This window comes from Adiantum capillus-veneris, chromosome 19 (genome assembly GCF_014529385.1).
Source record: "Adiantum capillus-veneris isolate H3 chromosome 19, ASM1452938v2, whole genome shotgun sequence".
Classification (NCBI taxonomy): Eukaryota; Viridiplantae; Streptophyta; class Polypodiopsida; order Polypodiales; family Pteridaceae; genus Adiantum; species Adiantum capillus-veneris.
The window spans coordinates 134,712,518-134,732,042 of record NC_140949.1 but is presented as its reverse complement, the minus strand read 5'-3'; the positions used below and the strand labels follow the sequence as shown (position 1 = coordinate 134,732,042).

The 19,525-nt window shown below is 43.4% G+C and overlaps 1 pseudogene; it reads right to left on the bottom strand.

Annotated features, from left to right (window-relative positions):
- Positions 1–1,333: 1,333 nt before the first annotated feature.
- Positions 1,334–2,589, bottom strand: LOC147434912 (uncharacterized; annotated as a pseudogene).
- Between the last annotated feature and the right edge of the window lie 16,936 nt (positions 2,590–19,525).

Genomic DNA, 19,525 nt, shown 5'->3' with positions numbered 1-19,525 from the left:
ACCCTGGATGAGGCAATCGGGCCTTTGCATGACGCAAGCATGGATGAGGAAAGCAGGCCTATGGATGAGGCAATCCGGCCAATGGAGGAGTCCCAAAAGGATATGGATGAGGCAAGCCGGCCAACGGAGGGTGAAGAAAAGACCTTGGAGGAAACCATGGATGACAAGCAAACTCATGAGACACAAAGAGCCATGGGGGAGACCCTTGATGAAGATGAGAACAATGACTACGACGACGAAGCAAAAGCAGAGGATAGCAACAATGACAACAACACTATAGAGACCCAGTATGGACCCTTGCTACCTGTAGATACGGTTGTTCCGGTAATGTCTATTCAAGTATGGAAAAATATGTTCAGCTTCTGACTACTTATATGTACTTGTCAACTTTTGCAGAGGTTGATTATCTTGGACATCAATGGATTGCTGCTAATGCGCCTGCCTCTGGGTATAACAGACACCTACGAGGATTTCCAAAAATTTCGCATGGGTACTCGTCGAGTTGTGGTTCGTCCACGAACAAAAGAATTTATTCAGCTTCTTCTTCCGCGCTTGAGAGTTGCCGTATGGTCTTCAGTGCAACCGCAAAACTTGTTGCCACTAGTTAGAATAGTTTGCGTTGTATCCGGTGTTCATACGGGAGATTTTTCCTTTTTGTATGATTAGAGAAGATGTGTTACCATCGAGGGCCACTACCACCCTAAAAAACCCAACTTACATCTTTTGTACAAACCGTTCAGCCAAATCAATGTACCCTTTGATGCAAATAATACACTACTGATTGATGGTACTCCTGAAAAGGGAGACCTAAATCCATCAGGAACAACTATCTCACCACCCTCTTTTGAAGGGCATACCTTTGATTTTTACCTTGAAGACATTTTGATTCCATACTTACAGAAATTGTATCTCAGTCCATTGTTCACGGATGAGTTTGTACTTTCTAATGAATTAAGATGCCTTACATTGAGAGAGAGAGAGAGAGAGAGAGAGAGAGAGAGAGAGAGAGAGAGAGAGATGTGGCAATGGCTAAAGAAATGTATTTCAAGAACACTTATATTCACAGACCACAATTGATAAATATGCTCAAAAAACTTCATGTATTGAAAGTCACTCGTATACACTTGGGTTCACAAGAATCTTTGTTACATTGACACTATTTCAACCCGACCATCCAACTCTTTGCACAAAATATCTTTCTCCCTACGCCGCATCAGCTTACGGCCAGCTAGGAAAAAGGAAAAATCTGAAAGGTCCCTGTCCATTGACTCTTCAATTATGTCGTGCCGCAACTGCAGAAGACTTCATAGCTCCCTTATTGTAACCACCAACATTAGGCCATGCTCTTTATCAAACACTTCCACATCCACAGCAGGATTGTCTTCCAAACCTGCAGAAACCTGGTCCATAGGAATGTACTTACCTATGAGCATTTGTGTTCGCATATACCAAAAGGAGACTAACAATGATTGGCTTGCAATCATGTACTTGACAACTAGAGTGTCAAGCGTGAACTCACACCGTATGCCAATCTCTTCCTTTACATACCATTCTCTGTCAAGAAGTTTGTCACAGGATGACTGCTGAAATGACTTACACATGAACATAGTTTTCATAACACGTATATTGTAGTTATGAAACAACTCTATGAACAGTGCATCAGGACAAAAGTTTGCAATTCTAACCAGTTTGGTGGGAATAGAGCTACGTAGAGACCTTTGTATATCCTTGTAGATCTTACTTTGCATTGCCTCCACCATTGTTCCCTCAGGAACTGGCCAGTCCATAGTGTTCCAGTTGGTTGGTAGAGGCACTTTCACCAACATGCCATTCTTATTCCCTGGGCAGAGTTGGTAGAAGTGGTCATATAAAAATATTTCTTCATCAGCTAGGCTTTTGGTTGTTCTCCCTGAATTTTAATGTAGAGAACCAATGTGGGTATGAATGACAAGGAAGAGGCCTATTATGCACTCCACAAGCTCCCATTGCTCATAAGAAGAGGGATAAACATCTGCAAAATATATAACAAGAGTTAAACTAAGAGTATCAATAAGTGAAATGAAAAATCTAATGTAGTTGAGATGTGAAGAATGGAGCCATTGCTCATAAGAAGAGGGATAAACGTTGCAAAATATATAACAAAAGTTAAACTGAGAGTATCAATAAGTGAACTGACAAATCAAATGCAGTTGAGATGTGAAGAATACTTACAATTGCAACGTGGTCGATGTATATCTGACACATTTCCACCGTTTGCTATCACGTCTGGATGGGTAAATACATGCTGAACAAGAACTTCCTTTACAGATCTTTTGCCGATTTCAACTTTGAAATCCAACACTCTGGCCTTCCATGCTGAGCGGTAAACATTGATAGCACTAGACCTCTTGGCTCTTCTTGGTTGCATTAGGAACCATGAACCTTGCTTATCCTTTGTCCAACCCATTGGTTCTCTGCACTTATTGAAGTTGATATTGTAATTGATGTTATGCTACTACTTGGCCTTCTAGGCAAAGTGCAGGTGTTGCTAGTTGGTGTGAGAGACCATAAACACCTAGAGCTTCTTGGGCGGGAAGACGTGGAAGCCATAGCTTTGAGAGAAAAGCTTTAGTGGAGGGAGATTCACTTTGGAAGTATCCTAATGGAGGGAAAGTGTTTTACAATTCCAATATCTTGTGCGGGCTTAATGGCCACCCTCCAGTACGTTAATGACCATAAGAGAATATCAGCAGTGGGACCACACATGCACCTAACATCTCGGTAAAAGCCAAGAAGTTACGATGCCAATCCTAGATTCATGAAAGTTTTTAAAGTATTTTCTTATTTCTTGAGTCTTTCCACGTATTTTCCTACGTAACGTAGCCCTGAAGCTCATTGGACGCGCTCTATTTTCTCTCTATTTCATATGGCCCTCTAAATGACCTCCAAATTTTCCTAATGCACATCACCAAGAAGATTGACAATAAGATACAATCAGTCTTACAAGAGTTTCGACTACAAGAATCCCTTGGCCTCAAGGTCAGGACAGGGGACTTCCCTCCCCATGGTGCACCAATGAGGACACCCTTGAAGAAGCCATCACCAAGCTCAATGATATACTTGAACCAGTTCACATAAAGCCCGAAACCATCTCTTGGATCAACGATACACATACGAAGGTGCCACCTAAGCAGTGTATCCTCACCTTCAAGAACAAAGAAGAGCAAATGCGGTTACTATGCCAATCTTGTCTTCTCAAGGGGAAAAACCTTTTGATCGCTGAAGAATTGACTACAAATAAACTAAAGACTAAAGAAAGCAAGCTCAAGAAAATGCACGAAGCCCGCAAACAAGGAAAATGGACGGTTTATCGAGGTGGCAAAGCTGTCATTCAAGAGTTTCAAACTCCCAAATCGGCTTCCCCCTCACCTAAACCCTCTTAGTTTTTGTTCTTTTCTTTTCTTCTGGCCAATGGACCCTCAGTCCTTAACTGATATATACCTAATGCCTTCATCTAGAAGCATCAATGTAAAGTTTTGTTTGGTTTTTTGGTTCCATAGGTCATATGTGACCTCTGGACAATAATTCAATCTCTCTCTCTCTCTCTCTCTCTCTCTCTCTCTCTCTCTCTCTCTGTGTGTGTGTGTGTGTGTGTGTGTGTGTGTGTGTGTAAAAATAGCAAGTGCATCAGGAGAGGGTGGTAGAGGGGGGCATGGAGAATAAAGAGGATATATTTCAATGTAATGTAATTTATTTTAAAATGTGGTAGTAGTAGGCAGTAGAGGCCTGCAATAGATTACTTTGTAGTGAAAACGTTCAATTCAAGTCGCCTTCATTAAGTAAATTACCATTTAATATGCTCAAATTTAAAGGTAGTAATTCACTTGTATTTTATGTCAAAAATTGAACGCATAGTGTGTGTATACAAGCTACCAATCGTCCTAACCTCGTAAGAATGGAAAATCATAAGTTAGTAGTTATTGGTAGTACTGACAACATACAAACATGGGTTCAAAAGATGATGATTAATGCATTGTGGCTTGTATGGTGAACTTGAAAAAAAAAAGACTACGTATGTAGGGTGGTATAACAATTCCAAAATCCTAGGTGTCCAAAGCCTCTCGTAGAGAGTCCTTCTTGAGAGCTCTAACTTGTGAGCATTGCAATAGAATAACCACCCAACCATATGTGTTTAAGGCTAGAATTAAGGCGCAATAATAATTGGTAGCATTCATAATTAATACATTATTTCAACACGCTAATTAAGAAAATAACATAATTAATCAAAATACAAAATAACACAAAAGTAGGTGGGTTGATTGATAGGATGCATATGTCGTTTGTACAATGAGCTGTGTGTGCTTATATAGCACTTTGTAGCCTGAAGCCACATGTTGAGCCACATGCCCTAGTATAAGTCATAGGAGGTGGCACATTGATAGTCATGCAAAGTGTAGGGTTGCTTTCCACTAGAGCGTGTATGAGTAGCACCGTAAGGGTTGTTCACATAGACATAGGGTGGAAGTAGGTTGACCCCAACAATTGCCCTCTTCAACCTGATTTCATCCTAGGATTGCCTAAGATACATCATGCCTAGTTCTCAATGGATTCAACAGGTCATGGTTCATACAAGGCTTCCTTAGCTAGATGCATGGGTTCACATTTGGATGTATAAGCATGGTTCTCAAACTGAATACGTCATGTAGTGCCCACATTCGGATACATCATGCAAGTGGCATGGGGTAGTCTAGTATGTAGGGAGTCATTGTACATCCTTTGTGTAATGTGATTCTCGTTCATCATGTTAGAATCATCATGCTCGTGATGATGCTAGTTGTTGACATTGTAGTAATTTTTTGTGTCATTGGTCTATTCTTGAAAGGATGCAATTGTCTCGGCTAATGTCATTGAGCGGGAGGGAAATACACACAACACCTCTATAATCACCCGACACACACTCTTGGGATAATACACACATGCTCTATGGGGCACCACTCGCATTACACAACCCACTTGACCGAGACAAGGAACACACCGATGGAGTGAGAGGAGAGAGACTTTCCATTTTCCTACTCAACACACACACACACACACACACACACACACACACACACACACACACACACACATGAGTCAGCTCAAAGGAGGAGGATTTCTGATGCTTAGATACAATTGAGCTTGGGCAGAAAACCAATGGGGCAAATAACTCACACCATATGGATGAAATATGCCAAATACAATCACAAATTTGAGCTGAGGCTTCGCTCACAAGAGAAACATACACAACCAAATCAACAAGAAAATAATGAGGAATCTGACAAAATGGATAGCTGTTGACGGCTGGGTCAACAACACAACACAACTCAACAAAAGCCTTATTTTTTGAGAGTTATGGAATGCTGCGGATTATGGTTAGAAACATCAATTGTAATAAGTAGGTAGTCTAGTTGCAGAAGCCAGGGTGCAATGGCACTTCCAGATTGTAAATACCAAGCCATTTGACCCCTCAAACTCTATTTTTGGTTAACCTAGGTGACCTTAGTATATAAGGTACCTTGGTCATTTTGTCAAAAAGAACTTTTATCATAATCATAAGATTTAAGCTGCCGTCGACTGTGTGTGAGAGAGGAAGAGAGAGAGCGTGAGCTTCATGAATAATGAATCCTGTCGCTACTCCCCGCTCGCCGGTTTATAGCATTGTAGATTTGACTCCACCATTGCGCTAGCCTCGACAAGAGCTACACGACAATATTAGCAGTGGCTAACACATGCTACACCGAATATGCATCAAGCGGGAGATATGCTATGGAGGCAACAATATTTCCCACTCACTTTGTATAAGTCTTGGGCTCACTTGGAGTTCCAAAGTTGTATATGGTAGTTAGAGGGATCAAGCTTAAACCCAAGTAGAAGGGATTGTGGTGAAAGTCTTTAAAAGGAAGCCTTTATGCAAGGAGGCTTCATTCTTGAGTATCCACTCTTGAGGATCCACTTTTGAGAGCTCTCTGTCTCTCTTAAGTGTTCACTCTATGGCCTAGCCTTGAGCTTAATACCCATTCTTAAGAGGCTAGTGCTAACAATTGTAATTAGAGTAAGCTCTTCTTAATTAATATAATCCCTATTTTTTCATTAGTCACTTTTTCTCTATGTTTCATTATGTCATGAAGTAGTATTACACTTTCATTATTCTAGATTTGAGAGATGTATGTACTTCTTGCTATTAACCACTCCTATTCTTCTATAAGTATTCGATTTGTGATATTTAGCATCACTAATTAGGTTGATTAAGCTGGTTCTTAACTCTTGTAATTAGTGTGTGTGCACTATTGTTTGCTTGTGTGTAGATAGGTTTTATGAAAATCTAGCACCATTCACCTCGTGTGACTAGCTATTGATGTTTAGTGCGTGCTTATCATTAGTCTGCTTGAGGTTTCTAGTCTGTGGTAAGTCGGACTTTGATGGACTCGATGTGTGTAGGAGTTGATTGATTAGTGATTAGAGTAGGTTTAGAGTTAGTCTTGCCATGGCTAATCTCTACTTGCATTGGAGAGGTGATCTTTTGAATCCTCTATTTCTATTCATCCGCCCGATGCTCATGCTTCCATGCCCTAGCCGGGTTGCTACTCCACGGATTTGATAATTTTGTGTGGGTTACGATTACGTCGTTGCTACAACTCCTCCCAACATTTGACGCCGTTGCCAGGGATCGATAAGTTAAGCTAGTGAGTTTAGATGTGTAGAATAGAGTAATTTCACTACTAATTTCTTGATTTTTGAGTGTGTGTAACTCAATTTTGGTGTGATTTGATGATTATGTGCAAGAAATTGATGCTAATGTTGAGTTATGAATACCCCAAAATCCCAATTCCACCCCCAATTTCACTAGTTTCATACTAACCCTTACTAATTTCGCTTCAATTCCATGCTAATTGTACTAATTTCATGCTAATTTTTACTAATTGTTGATTAAATTTGCTAATCTAACCACTAACATTGAAGTGTAATGATGTTAAATCTCCTTTTTTAGAGGTGGAATCATCATTTTAATCAAGTTAATTGTGCTAATTTATGTCTAATTTGATGATTTGAGTGTTTGATTTTTGATGTACAATGGTCAATTTTGGAGCCGATTTGATGGTGCACACACTTGTGTGTACGATGATGCGTCCATGTGGAGCAAAGGAATCATTAGGAAAAAAATGGACTCTCCATGGGCCTTGTAAGAATCCCTAATTTAAAGGAAGCCTGCCAAGATTAAGGGGGACAAAGGCTTTGAATGGGGCTATTTTGGTAGGGTCTCCTCCACCTTTGACCCCTAAAAAGGTAGGGGGAAGGGGGGGGGGGGTAACCATTTAAAAAGTAGGGAAGGGGGGGGGTAAACCATTTGAAAAGTAGGGGGGTAGGGGGTCTTCTCTCTCTACCTTTTTGGCCAACTTGTAAGTGGCCTCTTAACTCTCCCACGCCACCTAAGCAAATCCGTGGGTCAAAGAGGTAAAAAAAATGACTTTTTTCAAAAACTTTCAAAAAAACTCTATTCCCCCCTAAAAAGTACCCCCAACATATACACATAATAAAAAAAAGATTTTTAAGTTAAATTACTCAAAATTCAACATTTTTTGACTCCCTCCAAACTTTTAGAAAATTCCTCCCAAAATTGAAAACTCTCTCTCCTAATCTAAGCTCCTCTCCTACACCCATCCCCCTTGCACCTGCACCTGCTGCTGCACCTACGCACCCATCTCTCCATCCTTCAAGCTCCATCTCTCCAACCTACAAGCTCTATCTCTCCATCCTTCAAGCTCCATCTCTCCATCCTACAATGCCTCTTGACGACATGACCAATGTCCCGGCAAGCTCTTCACGCGGTAGGTCTCCAGGGCTTTTCCTACGCCTACCTCAAGAGTATGTTCCGACAAAGAAAACATGCTTGGGTACATTACCTTCAGCCAATGAACGCCGCGCTCAAGGGGAGAAGAGTGTGGATCTCTCGATAGACGGATGCTTGTATCCAAAGGATCCTTCTCTCAATGTTCATCCGTCTTTTACAAACATTCCATCACTGTTGCAATACGTTGGAAATGGAGAGCAAGGTTTGTTGGGCTACTGCAAGAGACTCAACAAACACGAGATTGCGCGGTCCGAGATCTACTTGCGTCATTGGCAGTTGCTCAATGGGAGTTTCCACAATCTTCAAGCTCAGATGCAAACAGCTACTAGTGCGCTTGAGGAGGCAAAGAGCACCATCACAACCAAGGAAAATGTAATTAAAAAGCTTAAGGATACTCTTTCACACATGAAGAGTACTCCCATGGGAGGTAGGGTGAGGAAACTAGAGTTGTCCGAAATTCAGACTCTTGCACCACGCGGAGGTGCAAGAAAACAAAGGGTGACAGCTATGAGGTAACATGTTCTATCCCTCATGTTGTTTAAGTTTAATACGGCTCATCATTGTTGTTTTGGGCAATAGGAACTTCATCCAAGAAACGTGCGGCGGCGAGAATGCGTCAGCTAGGGCTACTTTTCTTCGTTCTTGTTTCAACAAAGAGGATTTTATTGGGATGCTTGATGCTCCAGAGGCAAAACACTTGAAAGACGCAATCACTAAGAGAGTTCTTAGAGATTTTTCTAATATTGTCACTGATCTAGATGTTCAGGATATTTGTGATGCTGTTGGGATTAGTACCAAGGGCTATCAAGCAATACATCAAGTGTTAAAAGACACATTAAGAAGTCGAGGAGTCACGGAAAACCTATTCCCACTTCCTCACAGAGTGCAGATTGCCAAGAAGGTGTCAAATGAAGATGTTGTTCACCGATTAGGGGACTACTTGTATATTGAAGACACGATGCCTCTTCAGCCGCTCCGTAGCAAATCACAAGGAAGGAAGGGCCGTGGGAAGGGAAGCGGTGCTGTTTCTAACAGTGTGTTGCGGACCGAAGGGTTTGTTTACACCAAATTCAACAATATCTTTGTGGACTTGATACGATTGCAGTAGTCCATGGCTGTTTTCTACAATTTGAGTGATGCAGGTTAGTTTAGAGTTGCCTACATGCTCTATGATGTGTCATAACATGCATTCTGAGGCTTTATGTTGTTGGCAGTTCTTGAAGGCAAGCTTGTGTTCGTGCTGAAGTTGGATGAGTGTGTAATTGTTAAAGGGAGAAAGTTGGAGAGAATGAGCATCACGCTTATGAATGAAGCCTTAGCTTATGCCAAGAAATCTTGCAGATCGAGTGAAGCAACAAAGCCCTCTTTTAGTGTGAAATCAGAGAAGGATATATGGTGGCTTGGTGCAATTGAAGTTCCGAAAGAGACACATGAAGTCCTTGCATGGATTTTCAGTAGAATCCCATGGGTCACAGAGGTCATTAAAGCTCAAATAAACGGTGAGAAGCTCATGGTTCCAGGACGTGGGGAGTTTGATGTTGAATGGCATTTAGGTGGTGATCTAAAGACCATAAAGTGCATGCTTGGATGCAAACAAGGTGCAAATTCTTTACTTCCCTGTCCATTCTGTACGAAAGGGCACAAAACAAGTCGAGCAACTCAAGTGGAAGGTCAGGACGATGATAATGATGACCATATAAATAGGGAGTGGCAAAGTTCGGTTCTTTCATGTGATATGCTGCAGGTGCCCAATAGGGATAGCAAAGATCCTGGGTGGAACCCCATAATTCCCTTCTCCCTCAACAATGTTCACTTTTGCACATTGCATGCGTTTATGCAAATATTTGATAGGATCTTAAAGCATCACATTGATTATGCTTTCACAATGAAGCCCCTTCAACGGTCAAAAGACTCCTTGCAGGGGGTGGAGACGCTCCTTAATGAGATTGGATGTCACTGATCAAGGGTGAACATTGTAGCAGAGACTTGTAGGGAGAAGACATATGAGGTGGCATAGAAGGTTTCCATGAATGGAGCCAAAGCACGTCGATTTTTCAAGAAGATGTCAAAGTCTCCAATGAAGGTATCCAAGGCAAGTGTCGATCTAGCGAGTGAGAAGCGGTGGGAGTTGTGGAAAGATTTGTGTTCATGCACGACAGACAAAGATCCCAATGTGGAGGTTGCTAACCAATGCAAGCTAGTATGGTCATCCTTTCAAAAGGTTGTGCAATTGATGAATCTTTCAAGCACCACCGTTGAGCAGCGAGAGGAGTTCAAGAAGGTGCTTTATGAATTCACAAAGGCCGCTAAGGACGGATGGTCTGAAAGCAAGATTACACACTACATGGTTTGTTTTAACGGACTTAATACATATGCAATGTTTGAAAATGTAACTTTTCTATTCGCTTATCTCCTTTTTGGTTCTTTTAGCACATTCTCTATGCGCATGGTGCATACTTCATGGACCGCTATGGTTCGCTTGATATATGGAGTACACAAGGCATGGAGAAGTCCCACTATCGAGCAAAAGGAGTCTACTTCAAGAATACTTGGCATGGTGGTGGTAGTTCACACTCCAACTACCTCCAAGAGATGTTTAATTGGTTTTTTAGGCACACCTTTGGGAGAACTCGTACTATTGAGAAAGCAAGAGAATCGATGTTAGCAAAGCAGTTACGCAACGCTTCCCGTACTGCAGCATCCGAGAAGTGGAAACGCTCGCAAGCGTCCCTCGGCCACGAAGCTTGGCGTGCAACTAAATATTGAAAAGGCAGCGTTTGGGCGTCGCGTCAGCCGTTCGCATGATCCAAGTTTAGTTGTTCAATTCAATTGCTTTATTTGAGTTTCACTCAATTGGCCGCATAGTGTGAAAGGGCCCAAATCTCAAAAAAACCTATTTAAAGGTTGAAGGGGCTCATTTTGTCATCTTCCCTACTAGGTGCAACCATGGCACGAACAAAACAAACGGCTAGGATTGCATATCCAGAGGGGCTGGATGGCCAACGACTCAAAGGTACAACAACAGAAGCTGGAAATTCACAAGCTCAAGGTCAAGTCCACACAGAAGAAGCTGGAGCTTCAATTCATCATGGCCAGTCCTCTACAACAGCAAAAGAGAGACGAAAGCATCGTCTTGTTGTCTATTCATCGGACTCCAACGATTCTGATGGCAACAGGGAGGATGAGAGCGACCAGGGGAAAGGAACAAACAGCCAAAAGCAACCGTCAGAAGGCTCCGAAGAGACACAAACGGATGAAGATGCCCCATGGGTTGGCGTCCAAATACAAACTTATCAGGGTCACATATCTATTGGGGGTAAGACACTTCCTAAAGGGAGTGGACCTACACCATCACATCCGGTCGATAGTGAAGAGCACGAATCAAATAAAGAGTGGGTGGAATCCGATTATGAGGTGTTGGAAGTGCCTGTGCAGAAAAAAAAGAGAAAGAGCATTGTCTACAAGAAGAGGAAGCAAGCTGCCCCGACTGGTGCCAAAAATGCACCTCCACGTCGACCTCAGAAGGTACGAAAGCGCAGCCGTGCTTTTGCGGATACTCGACACTATCAAAAGAGCACCGAGCTCTTGATTCAGAGGGCCCCTTTAATTGTACAACACTCAGTTTCGGATGGGCACCGTGGCCATAGAGGCAGTCCAAGAGGCAGCAGAGCAATATTTAACTGGCATATTCAAGGATTCTAACCTCTGTGCCACCCATGCAAAGCGTGTAACCATTATGCCCAAGGATATGCAGCTTGCTCGCCGTTTGCGCCATGAGGAGTAGCTTGTAATTAGGCATCAACCTTTTTGTATTTACAGAACTCCAAGATTGGGAAGAATTTGAATACAAGCGTCTTTTGATTCTATATCCCACTCTGTGCATTGTATTGGGAGGAATTTGAATATAAGCGTCTTTTATTGTATACCCCAGTGCGCATTGTATTGTTTTAATTTTGTACCATGCAATGTAGCACTGGTTCAAGTTTTGTCTACCTTCTATTGTATGTATGTAGCCATTAGCTTGTTATTGTGAAAAATTGCCTACGTTTAGCACCTTGACTAAGTGGGGCATGCACTTCCTGATGTATCCATGCTATGTGACTCACTATTGCATGGTAAAAACATCTACAAAGTGTTCAAAATGGCTTGGAATGCCCCCAAGTTGGCTGCCACAAGGGCGCGCATTTGGGGCTTCCAGAGGCCTATGGATGGACATAATGCGCGCCCTTGTGGCAGCCTCTCCTAGTGCTTTGCTGACACTCTCCAGTGGTTTCCAGACAATTTTGACAAGCAATAAGTATGTTTTGTTTGCTTCAATGCTTCAATTAGCATAGATGCTGCTGGAATTCATCCCCCCTTAGTCCATGTCAGTCCTAAACTCCAGAAAGGGCTTAGATATTGCCACAAAATTTACTCTTGTGGTTTGTTAATACAACTTTAGGTATCTGGGGCAAGATGGGCTTAAGGTTACCTGGGTATCCATGTCTTCCTGTTTTGCAGCTGGGCATTATTGTCTTCTCACTCTGTTTTGTAACTGGATATGCTCCTATTCTCCAAGAAGGGTTTAGATATTGCCACAGTTTTGTGGTTTGTTAATACATCTTTAGGTATCTGGGGCAAGATGGGCTTAAGGTTACCTGGGTATCCATGTGTTTCTTTTTTGCAACTGGGTATTAATGCCTTGTCACTCTGTTTTGTACTTGGGTATGCTCTTAGATGTGTCCAATTTCATCTGCCACAAGGGCGCGCATTTGCACACTTCATCTGCTGATGGAAAGCCCTAATGCGCGCCCTTGTGGCAACATTGTTTAGGGACTTCCAAGCCCTTTACTAGGCACATACATAACTTTGGAAGCCTAGATATAACAAAGTATACATTTTTAAAATTTTAATGCCTGCCAAACCCTTTAGTAGTCATAGCAAAAATTATGGTGCTTCTCATACACAATGGAATCCCAACATATAAGAAATTCAAAACCTTGCAAGAAAGAGAGTCATAGACAACAAAAAGTAGTTTCATTAAAGAAATCAATGCTTTACATGATATCCGGCTTTTGCTTTAGGATCTTTCTAATTACAATTTTCTGGCGCTTGGCCTTTTGGGGTGGCTCCCTATTAAGTAAAGTGGTTGTGATTTCTTGGGTGTCATTAACCCCTACAGCTTGGTTCATGCCAACATGGGCAATAAGGCGCCCGCGAAAGTTTACACCGAAAGTGGATATTGCAAAATCTTTCTTTACAAGCACTACAAAGTTGGCCATTTGGGCAAGTGTTGTTAAACACAACGCCTTGGAGAGTGAACGGAGAGCAAAAATGTTGTAGCGACCATTGGGAGAGTAGTTGGCATGGACAAACACCACGACACCAGTGGGAAGTGTGCTGAGGTAGTGAGCAAGTGCCGCTTGAGGTTCGAACGGCGTCCTCCTCCCCCCTGACCGTTGCGCCCAGGCGTCAACCTCCAGAACATCCTGCAGAACATAGGCTTTCTGAGATATGGCACATAATTATGATATAACATTAACAAAATCATTTGTAACAATCAAATGTAAGTGAGCATCTATACCTCTTGTCTACGATCCTTCTCATCGGCATCCGGGTGCAAGTAAAGATCCACGCTTGACTTCCCCTTTGGATCAAGCAAAACAGGTGTTGCAGCAGGTGGTGGTGAATCCACTCTTGCGCATTTAGCCAAACACATGGCTTGCACGGCCACAAAATCCTCCTCAGAGACCTTGGCCTGCTCGGCCGCTGCCACCTCGGCTTGTGCGATTGCCACTGTGTCCGCCAAAGTATTCCCCATGGGCATTAGGAGATCATCGTCATGGGAGGTGGTGGTATCAAGCTCAAACTTTCCATGGGCATTGAGGATGGCGAAACACTCATCCATGCGAAGCTCAAAGGATTTCCCCAGATCGTGCATAAACACAAACTCCTCCCCACCCACCACAATGGAGGAGAAGCGGGTAATCTCTACCTCAGGGATGGTATCCCGAGTGGTGGTTCCTTTTGGCGGTCCCGAGGATGAACCGACTGATGGAGAGGCCTCCAAGAGGCCTTGAATCCCTACAGGGTAGGTCAAGGCAAGCGTCCTCTCCTCTGCGGAGGAGTCAATGGCCGCGGGCTTGGGGTCCTTCACATCAGCCAATAGCCTGCCGATCTGCAAGTGAGGTAGCACTACATCAGGGCCTGCTGGGCACTCGTGAAGGAGGAAGATCATTATGGCCTGAACAGAGAAAAAAGTGTTTCCGATCCTTCCCTTACGCATTGCTCGCACATCATCAGCTTCAAGCCGCACATATTGTCCGGCGGGTTGTGCTATGGTGGCAAAGCGTGCAAGCCGCTGATGAAATGGCCTGTCCCCTTGGTAGATGTGGTGGAGAAGGCCTTCAGGGACCCATTGCCCTGGTCGGTTTGGTAACTCAACAATGAATCTCCCGATGCACGTGGAAATGTATGAAGTAATGTGCTCAAGAGATTGAGAGTGGAGGGTCAAGGTGGTTTCCAAATCAGGTTGGGTTGTGAAAAATGCTTGAAGCTCAGGGCGATTTGCATGCCCAACCTCAGTAAGGGCATAGTGTGAAAGGGCCCAAATCTCAAAAAAACCTATTTAAAGGTTGAAGGGGCTCATTTTGTCATCTTCCCTACTAGGTGCAACCATGGCACGAACAAAACAAATTGCTAGGATTGCATATCCAGAGGGGCCGGATGGCCAACGACTCAAAGGTACAACAACAGAAGCTGAAACTTCACAAGCTCAAGGTGAAGTCCACACAGAAGAAGCTGGAGCTTCAAATCAGCATGGCTAGTCCTCTACAGCAGCAAAAGAGAGACGGAAGTATCGTCTTGTTGTCTATTCATCGGACTCCAACGATTCTGATGGCAACAGGGAGGATAAGAGCGACCAGGGAAAAGAAACAAATTTCATAGTGTGAAAGGGCCCAAATCTCAAAAAAACCTATTTAAAGGTTGAAGGGGCTCATTTTGTCATCTTCCCTACTAGGTGCAACCATGGCACGAACAAAACAAATTGCTAGGATTGCATATCCAGAGGGGCCGGATGGCCAACGACTCAAAGGTACAACAACAGAAGCTGAAACTTCACAAGCTCAAGGTGAAGTCCACACAGAAGAAGCTGGAGCTTCAAATCAGCATGGCTAGTCCTCTACAGCAGCAAAAGAGAGACGGAAGCATCGTCTTGTTGTCTATTCATCGGACTCCAACGATTCTGATGGCAATAGGGAGGATAAGAGCGACCAGGGCAAAGAAACAAACAGCCAAAAGCAGTCGTCAGAAGGCTCCGAACAGACACAAACGGATGAAGATACCCCATGGGTTGGCATCCAAATACAAACTTATCAGGCTCACATGTCTATTGGGGGTAAGACACTTCCTAAAGGGAGTGGACCTACACCATCACATCCGATCGATAGTGAAGAGCACGAATTAGATGGAGAGTGGGTGGAATCCGATATGAGGTGTTGGAAGTGCCTGTGTAGAAAAAAAAGAGAAAGAGCATTGTCTACAAGAAGAGGAAGCAAGCTGCCCCGACTCGTGCCAAAAATGCACCTCCACGTCGACCTCAGAAGGTACGAAAGCGCAACCGTGCTTTTGCGGATATTCGACACTATCAAAAGAGCACCGAGCTCTTGATTCGGAGGGCCCCTTTTGCAAGGCTATGCAGGGAGGTTTTGCAATTGTACAACACTCAGTTTCGGATGGGCGCCGTGGCCATAGAGGGAGTCCAAGAGGCAGCAGAGAAATATTTAACTGGCATATTCGAGGATTCTAACCTCTGTGCCATCCATGCAAAGCGTGTAACCATTATGCCCAAGGATATGCAGCTTGCTCGCCGTTTGCGCCATGAGGAGTAGCTTGTAATTAGGCATCAACCTTTTTGTATTTACGGAACTCCAAGATTGGGAAGAATTTGAATACAAGCGTCTTTTGATTCTATATCCCACTCTGTGCATTGTATTGGGAAGAATTTGAATATAAGCGTCTTTTATTGTATACCTCAGTGTGCATTGTATTGTTTTAATTGTGCACCATGCAATGTAGCAGTGGTTCAAGTTTTGTCTACCTTCTATTGTATGTATGTAGCCATTAACTTGTTATTGTGAAAAATTGCCTACGTTTAGCACCTTGGCTAAGTGGGGCATGCACTTCCTGATGTATCCATGCTATGTGACTCACTATTGCATGGCAAAAAAATCTACAAAGTGTTCAAAATGGCTTGGAATGCCCCCAAGTTGGCTGCCACAAGGGCGTGCATTTGGGGCTTCCAGAGGCCTATGGATGGACATAATGCGCGCCCTTGTGGTAGCCTCTCCTAGTGCTTTGCTGACACTCTCCAGTGGTTTCCAGACAATTTTGACAAGGAATAAGTATGTTTTGTTTGCTTCAATGCTTCAATTAGCATAGATGCTGCTGGAATTCATCCCCCATTAGTCCATGTCAGTCCTAAACTCCAGAAAGGGCTTAGATATTGCCACAAAGTTTACTCTTGTGGTTTGTTAATACAACTTTAGGTATCTGGGGAAAGATGGGCTTAAGGTTACCTGGGTATCCATGTCTTCCTGTTTTGCAGCTGGGTATTATTGTCTTCTCACTCTGTTTTGTAACTGGATATGCTCCTATTCTCCAAGAAGGGTTTAGATATTGCCACAGTTTTGTGGTTTGTTAATACATCTTTAGGTATCTGGGGCAAGATGGGCTTAAGGTTACCTGGGTATCCATGTGTTTCTCTTTTGTAACTGGGTATTAATGCCTTGAAACTTTGTTTTGTACTTGGGTATGCTCTTAGATGTGTCCAATTTAATCTGCCACAAGGGCGCGCATTTGCACACTTCATCTGCTGATGGAAAGCCCTAATGCGCGCCCTTGTGGTAGCATTTTTTAGGGACTTCCAAGCCCTTTACTAGGCACATACATAACTTTGGAAGCCTAGATATAACAAAGTATACATTTTTAAAATTTTAATGCCTGCCAAACCCTTTAGTAGTCATAGCAAAAATTATGGTGCTTCTCATACACAATGGAATCCCAACATATAAGAAATTCAAAACCTTGCAAGAAAGAGAGTCATAGACAACAAAAAGTAGTTTCATTAAAGAAATCAATGCTTTACATGATATCCGGCTTTTGCTTTAGGATCTTTCTAATTACAATTTTCTGGCGCTTGGCCTTTTGGGGTGGCTCCCTATTAAGTAAAGTGGTTGTGATTTCTTGGGTGTCATTAACCCCTACAGCTTGGTTCATGCCAACATGGGCAATAAGGCGCCCGCGAAAGTTTACACCGAAAGTGGATATTGCAAAATCTTTCTTTACAAGCACTACAAAGTTGGCCATTTGGGCAAGTGTTGTTAAACACAACGCCTTGGAGAGTGAACGGAGAGCAAAAATGTTGTAGCGACCATTGGGAGAGTAGTTGGCATGGACAAACACCACGACACCAGTGGGAAGTGTGCTGAGGTAGTGAGCAAGTGCCGCTTGAGGTCCGAACGGCGTCCTCCTCCTCCCTGACCGTTGCGCCCAGGCGTCAACCTCCAGAACATCCTGCAGAACATAGGCTTTCTGAGATATGGAACAGAATTATGATATAACATTAACAAAATCATTTGTAACAATCAAATGTAAGTGAGCATCTATACCTCTTGTCTACGATCCTCCTCATCGGCATCTGGGTGCAAGTAAAGATCCACGCTTGACTTCCCCTTTGGATCAAGCAAAACAGGTGTTGCAGCAGGTGGTGGTGAATCCACTCTTGCGCGTTTAGCCAAACACATGGCTTGCACGGCCACAAAATCCCCCTCAGAGACCTTGGCTTGCTTGGCCGCTGCCACCTCGGCTTGTGGAATCGCCACTGTGTCCGCCAAAGTATTCCCCATGGGCAGTAGGAGATCATCGTCATGGGAGGTGGTGGTATCAAGCTCAAACTTTCCATGGGCATTGAGGATGGCGAAACACTCATCCATGCGAAGCTCAAAGGATTTCTCCAGATCGTGCATAAACACAAACTCCTCCCCACCCACCACAATGGAGGAGAAGCGGGTAATCTCTACCTCAGGGATGGAATACCGAGTGGTGGTTCCTTCTGGCGGTCCGGAGGATGAATCGACTGATGGAGAGGCCTCCAAGAGGCCTTGAATCCCTACAGGGTAGGTCAAGGCAAGCGTCCTCTCCTCTGCGGATTAGTCAATGGCCGCGGGCTTGGGGTCCTTCACATTAGCCAATACCCCGCCGATCTGCAAGTGAGATAGCACTACGTCAAGGCCTGCTGGGCACTCGTGAAGGAGGAAGATCATTATGGCCTGAACAGAGAAAAAAGTGTTTTCGATCCTTCCCTTACGCATTGCTCGCACATCATCAGCTTCAAGCCGCGCATATTGTCCGGCGGGTTGTGCTATGGTGGTAAAGCGTGCAAGCCGCTGATGAAATGGCCTGTCCCCTTGGTAGATGTGGTGGAGAAGGCCTTCAGGGACCCATTGCCCAGGTCAGTTTGGTAACTCAACAATGAATCTCCCCATGCACGTGGAAATGTATGAAGTAATGTGCTCAAGAGATTGAGAGTGGAGGGTCAAGGCGGTTTCCAAATCGGGTTGGGTTGTGAAAAATGCTTGAAGCTCAGGGCGATTTGCATGCCCAACCTTAGTAAGGAATGCATCTAAAGCACTAGTAGCAGCCATGTCTTCTCTTTGCGTGATTGGGTATGCTAGGTCTCTCTGCAATGCTGGGATGAAAATGGTGAAATGAGGAGGTGGTCCTCCTTATATAGACATATTCTATCTCAAAAAAAATAAAAAATATGGATTTAAAAAATAAATTTACACCACCTTAAAACTCAAGTACAAAATCAAGTACAACACCTTAAAACTTTTCAAAATCTTTAATAAAATATCCAATATATAAACGATTAAAGTTACAAGCTAATTCACTTAGACAAGATGATTTCGTCTGTAGCCCAATCTTTGTAAACAAGCATAGTGGCCTCCATCCGCCTTCCAATCTATACAACCAATAATTGGCAATCAAAATACAAAAACCCACAGAAAATAAGAAAAGGTAGCTAAGGAAGCACAAAGCAGACCTTGCGTTGTTCTAGTTTGAAACTTGCATTACCGACATCCTCGAATCCCATTATGACAAAGTTTTCCCAAGGATTGGCAAGAGTCCAACGCGGATTCACTGCAACCACCTCCACCTCGTTATTGGGCATGCGGACACGAATTTCAAAGGATTGAATCTCTTCGGCTGTTAGCTGCAAGGGTATCCATTTGCCACGTTTGTGCATCCACCTCTCATAGCTAAACCGTGCATACAAGGTGCACCTTGCTTTCCAATACCGAAGGCAAAGCTGTGTGGGGGACACATTGCACTTATAACGGTCACCATCATGAAAACCGTCAACATAGCCCCAATTGACACCTAGAATGGTGTCCATTGCATCTATGTCAACTTCTTTGCAAACAAACATTGTTGGTGTTTCTACAATCGGTAGAGAGCGGAATGCATGCACAAACAAATGAATGGGACAATGCCAACTGAGACCCACCGATCTGGTTGCCTTACCAAACTTTTGGGACCCTTGGAAATCTTGCAGCACCTTGCGCTTGAAAGAAAGCAAAGCCCAATGGTCTGGAGTTGGCCATTCTACACTCT